This window comes from Dreissena polymorpha, chromosome 1 (genome assembly GCF_020536995.1).
Source record: "Dreissena polymorpha isolate Duluth1 chromosome 1, UMN_Dpol_1.0, whole genome shotgun sequence".
Lineage (NCBI taxonomy): Eukaryota > Metazoa > Mollusca > Bivalvia > Myida > Dreissenidae > Dreissena > Dreissena polymorpha.
This window is the reverse complement of record NC_068355.1, coordinates 137672640-137678839: the sequence shown is the minus strand read 5'-3', so window position 1 is coordinate 137678839 and position 6200 is coordinate 137672640.

Here is a 6200-nt window from a genome sequence, read left to right as displayed (position 1 = left end):
CGTTAGTTGTCGCTAAACTATAATTAAGAACGTTTACACACTGTATTCTATTCTAAGCCTTATATTTTCAAGGACTATTTTTGTTGTTGTAGGCGTAATACGCATTTAGTATTCAGACATCAAATAATTTTCTTTTGCATCAATACTTAACTTGATATTTGTTAAACAATGCTGAAAAATGACGATTTTTACAACAGGACGAATATGTAACTAAATCGATTGTAGGTGTACTGATGATTTCATGCCATATACCAAAACTTCTTGCAAAATGGTTTCACAGTTGCTAATTTGGTTATCATGCTATATAAATCATTTTAAACCAACACTCTTAACCTTGACCTTCACATCACGAAGAATTGCCAAATTGCCCAAAAGCTATACGCAGGCATTTGACACAGAAGTCAGCGGAGGTGTTAGTGCATGGTCTTGTACACTCCCATATTGACTTTTGCAATGGTTTATTCACCGATCTACCAGCTTACCAAATTCAAAAGCTTCAGCGGACTCAAAATCATGCCGCAAGAGTGGTCCTGAATGCGTCATTTGATCAACCAAGTACTGAACTCTTGAAACAACCCCACTGGCTACCAGTAAAAGCTAGAATCATGTACAAAGTCCTGGTTATGGTCTTTCGTGTTGTCCATGGTTATGCTCCAGGTTACTTGCAAGAAATGTTTGTCCCAGCAAACAGTCGGTATAGACTTCGATCACAAAGTGACTGTAATCTTTTTTTTTCTTTTTTTTTTTTAGGGGTAATATTTTTTTAAATTCAATATTATACAAACAATGTATACATGTATATGATCATACAACATCGTGATTGTACAAAGCAATACAGTTCAGACATGTTATACAAGATATGCTAATATATATATTTTTTAAAGAGAAAAGAAAAGAACAACAGAAGAATAGTTATGAAAAATGATGAGTTGTATAAAGTAGGAAGAAAACATACTGGACTTGTGTGTTTTGTTGTATATTCACAATGATCTTATGAAATTGAAAAAAAATATACAAAAATATTTTAGAAAGATAAACTAACATTAGAGTGAAATGTATATAAGTGGACAAACATTATGAGAATTTAATCCGATTCCATTTTTGAACAAAGATTTGTAATGTGTCATTACTGAGGGCTATTTCTTTTTCAATCTGGATTTTTATTTTTGTTTTTTTTTATTTTTAGACTATGGACAAAACAATTAAAATTTGGTACTTGTTTTTTGTACATCATTTTAAAGATAAAATATTTCATCAATATAAGAATAAAATTCACAATATTATTACAGTCTATTGATTTCAATGAGTAAATTCCGATTTTTAAATTTAAGAAAGATAGTTTAACGTTTAGTTGCTGTTGTTGAAGAAAAGATACTAATTGATTCCAAATAGGCTGGATGTGTTTGCACTCCCCCAAAAAATGTTCTATAGTTTCGATGTTTTCACCGAAGAAGTCAGACAGATTTGAGTTAGATAATATGCATTTAAAGAGATATTTATTTGTAGCTTTAATTCAATGGATGTATTTATATTGAAAATTTCTCAGTGTGCTTTCAATAGTTGCTTTATATGGAATGGTAAATATGTGTTTCCAATTAAGTTCATGTTCTCCGAAAAGGACTTGCCATTTATTTTGGGTTTTGGAGTTTTCTGTAGGGTTTTTAATTTGTAGTGTGTAAAATATTTTATTCGTTTTGTTTTTTCTTCCAAGTATGTTTTCTACGAATGTTGTTTGAGTACATGGTGTATTATTTGTATTGATTTCAGATTTAATATGTATGGGTATGCTTTTGATTAGTGTGTAGTACTTCAGAAAATTATTTGAAGGTATTCCGTATATGTAGCATATATCATCAAAAGAGTAGAAATCCTTAATTCTGAAGTCATATAATTCGTCGACATATTTTATGCTTCGTTCAAACCAATCTTTATAGAAAAACGTCTTATTGTTTGAAGTTATGTCTTGATTGTTCCATAAATAGTTTAACTGCTGGTTTGGGTTTCTAGGTTATGAGTGACATCACTCCATGCTGATAGAACATCAGACAGAAATATGTTTTCGTTTGCATTCATGTAAGATAGTATTGCTGATGTTATATTCAAAGAGTAAGGAGTCACCATATTTTTTTAGGATTTTCTGGTAGAATAATTTCTATTTACTCGTATTGGTATTATCTAGGTATCTTTTAACCCAGCTGCATTTGATTGCATTCAAGAATGAGTCAATGTTCGTTAATTGGATACCTCCATTTTCTACAGATTGAATTAACTGAGTTCGTTTTATTTTATCAGGCTTACCGTCCCATATGAAATTAAATATTGCTGATTTTATATCGTTAATAACATCATTTGGTGGATTTGGGAGAACTGTTAATACATAAATTAATTTAGGAAGTGCAAACGTTTTCAATACTGTGTTTTTTCCGATAAGTGTAAGTTTACGGTGATGCCATGATTTTAAGCAGTTTTTAAAATTCTGTAATTTAGGTAGTATGTTTTTAAGAACTGTATCCTTTTCATTATTTGTGAAAGTAATTCCTAATGTGGCTTCATCGGATGTCCAATTAAATTTCATTTCTTTTTTATATAGGACATTACTTTGTTTTAATTTACCTACTCGTAGCACAGTACATTTACTTTTGTTTAGTTTAAGACCCGATGTCATTCCGTAAAGGGTTAGTGACTCTATTAGGTTATGGAAAGAATCGTAATTGTCGTTTAAAAAAATAAGTTGCATCGTCAGCAAATAGGGACTGCTTGATATCTTCATCAGGTTCTAGTGATATGCCTTTTATGTGTTTATTTGATTGGAAATGATGTGATAGATACTCGATGCAAATAATAAATAGCGATGATGAGAGTGGACATCCTTGTCGAACCCCTCGTTCGATGTTAAAACTGTTTGAAAAGAAGCCATTGTTAATGATTATACTGTTAATATCGGTATAGAATAGTTTGACCCATTTAATGAGACTATCACCAAAGTTCATATTTTCTAAGCAAGCGAACATAAACTAATGATCAAGCGAATCGAATGCCTTTTCAAAGTCTGCAAAGAATATTAGACTAGGATTGTTTGAATTGTTGAAATAGTTTATGCATTCTTGTATAAGACGAACGTTTTCACCAATGTAACGTCCTTTTATGAAACCAGATTGAGTTTTTGAAATGATTGATGGTAATATTTTTTTTATTCTGTTTGCTATACTTTTAGTTGCAATTTTATAATCATTGTTTAGTAAACTAATCGGGCGCCAGTTTGATAAGGATTCTAAGTTTGTTCCAGGTTTTGGAATAAGTGATATAATACCTTGTTTTTGTAGCGTAGTTAAGTTTTCGTTGTTCAAGGTAACATTTTCGATGATTACTTTTTAAATATTTCACCAATTTTAATGGAATAAAGTGTAGAGCCCGCTCATTTATGAGACTTTTCTATAGGTATCATGATTATATAAAACAAATAAGTATTTTTTCAGTAAAGTGCAACCGCGCGTTTAGACGGTTAGAAAATGTAGGATCAGTGTGGGGACATTTTTTCATTTTGACACAGTAACATCACCTCTGATGAAATTAAGCAATACATTTTATAGGCGGAGCTTACAGTATATCATTGTGCATTCATTTTCAGGTTTCTGTTATATATTTACGAAGACAAAATCACGAAAAATATTCTTACAGAAATATGATCTGTGTGGTATACGTGTTTAGAATGATCTGTGTGGTATCCGTGTTCCTACAATTAACGGATAAATTGAAATAATAACGACAATATATAATTTTTTACTTAATTTCAAAGATATACTTCAACTATTTATTAGACCAGGTCATGACACACGTCTATATCGATAAATATATATAAACATTGGAGTGATCTGGTTAAAACATGCAAAAATTGAAATGTACAGATTGAAAACGTACCCAGCTGTGATTTAAACGTACCTCAAGACTTCTAAAAACTTATCCAGGATAAGTTGCCTGTACACTTTTTCCGTTGGACATTCTATTTTGTTATAGCAATCCGAAACTCTTTGCTAGACACAAGTATATTCTGTACCGGGGCAGGCTTTGTGAAAACTTAGTCGATATATAAATAAATTTTATCACTCAAAATATGTACGTTAAAATAACAGTAAACATAAAAAAGTGGTTACGCAAGGATGTAAAAAGCAGTACTCTTTAAATTTCCCCTATAAACAATACCATTATATTATATTAATTAATGGTAATTTTAATGATAAGTAAATTGCATAGGACATAAAAGTACCGGTACGCATATATACACTTGGAGACTTTTCAAACGCATCTCTTAATCATATCAATATAGCTCCCTTATATTTGAACGGCTTGTGTTGTAATTAGGACCAATAAGAATAATTCATCATATATCTGATAATTCCCGAAAACTTAATTGTAATTGGAAAAAAAACACAAAATATAAAACTTAACAAATTAAAAACGTCACTTCACAAGTCAAATTCGCAAACTCGTACAACGTCAAATAATAACAATTTGAAATGTAAAACGCATAAACTTTCACGTCTTAATAACTGACCGGCTTGCACCATGCCGATTGAGCCGTTTCGTTTTCCTGAATATTCATTCAAATTAAATTGGAATAACATGTATATCGCCTTTTACTACACTTGGTGATTTTTCTAACGCAACACTTTTAAAAGTTATATTTCTCAATAATTAGTTAATATTTTTATTTAAAATTACACATGTAATGATTTGACTACAATATGTGCAAGCTAACAACAGCTAACGATAAAATAATTCATCAATTTACAGAACAATTTCCTGGACGACTTTAATACATTAAGGTATGACATGGCATTCAATACCAGATCCTTTTTTATCACATGAGCAAAGTAAATAAATATTTACGCAAACTTATAGATAAATGCCAAAAGTTGTTAAGATTACGCGAAGTCATTTAACGTCGCATCGTCATTTCATTAAAATAAGGAAATGAGGTCAATCAAACCAAAACTAGCCAATTAAAAGACTAAAAAATAATATTACATATGTTTAAGATACAAATCTTCGTACTGGTTATATTGCGCGGTAAACAATTTATATAATGCAATAAATAAATAAATAATAAATATATATACAATATATATGTACATTATACATGTATTAAAAACGTGTTTTTACTTTTAGCCATGAAGAGTAAAAGGTCGTCAAATATCTCGCTAAACGCGACCAGTCGTCGAAAAAAAAGAAATTCAAAAACTAAACGGAACGTACTCCAATTATTGATCAAGGAGTGTAAAACAAACAGACCTGTCATTAGAAGATTCGGAACACCAAGGTCAATTAATATAAAACGAAAAGGGTCATTTTCGCCGTTTAGAACATTAACAAGTCCTAAACGTTATTCACCAAGCAAGCGCACCCCGAAAAGTCGACCACGGCCGCCAAAACTAAGAAAAAAATTGTTTGAAGACAACGTGGGATATGAATGCACAAGTTCGATAAGTGATGATGCAGAAAAGAGCATACCAGAAATTCAAAATCAAGAAGACATGATAAGTGACATATGTGATATTTCAGTTCTTTGGGAAAATCATTCCATGCTTTACACGAAGCAGGGTTGGACCAAACTTTGTTCGCCTTTCTGAAGGAATTTAGCGACGGTAGATTTCCGCCAGACAATTTAGCTCTGCGTTTGTTTGCCGATGTTGTCAAGTGGTTTTCGTGTAAGCAAACAACAGAGATGAGATATTCTCGTGAAAGCAAAATGTTTTGGAAGCTTGGATATAGGCTTTTTGGGGGCAGATTTTTGCATTTTATGGGTGGGAGTAAACATGCAGGATCGTCAGTATTGAATTCAAATGGTGCAACCGATTTGGATCCGAGCAAGTCGTGTATAAACTTCGCTGTTCCAAGTGAAAATATACTAAGAGAATTTGACCCATATTGTCTTCAGAAAAACATTTCAGATTACTGCCCACCAGGTGTTCTAAATAGTATGATAGACCATTTAAAGAAGAATATAAACGACGCATCTTGTTGCCTCACTTTTGACGGAAAAAAACTTAAACAGGGTTTAACACAAACAAGCGGTGATATTGACTTATTCGGTTTTGAACCTAAGGAAAGTTTGTTAAAAAAACATCATGCGCTAGAGGAAATGTTAAAGCCGATTCAACAGCTACAAGATATATTTTCAACCATTGACAGTGAACATTTGT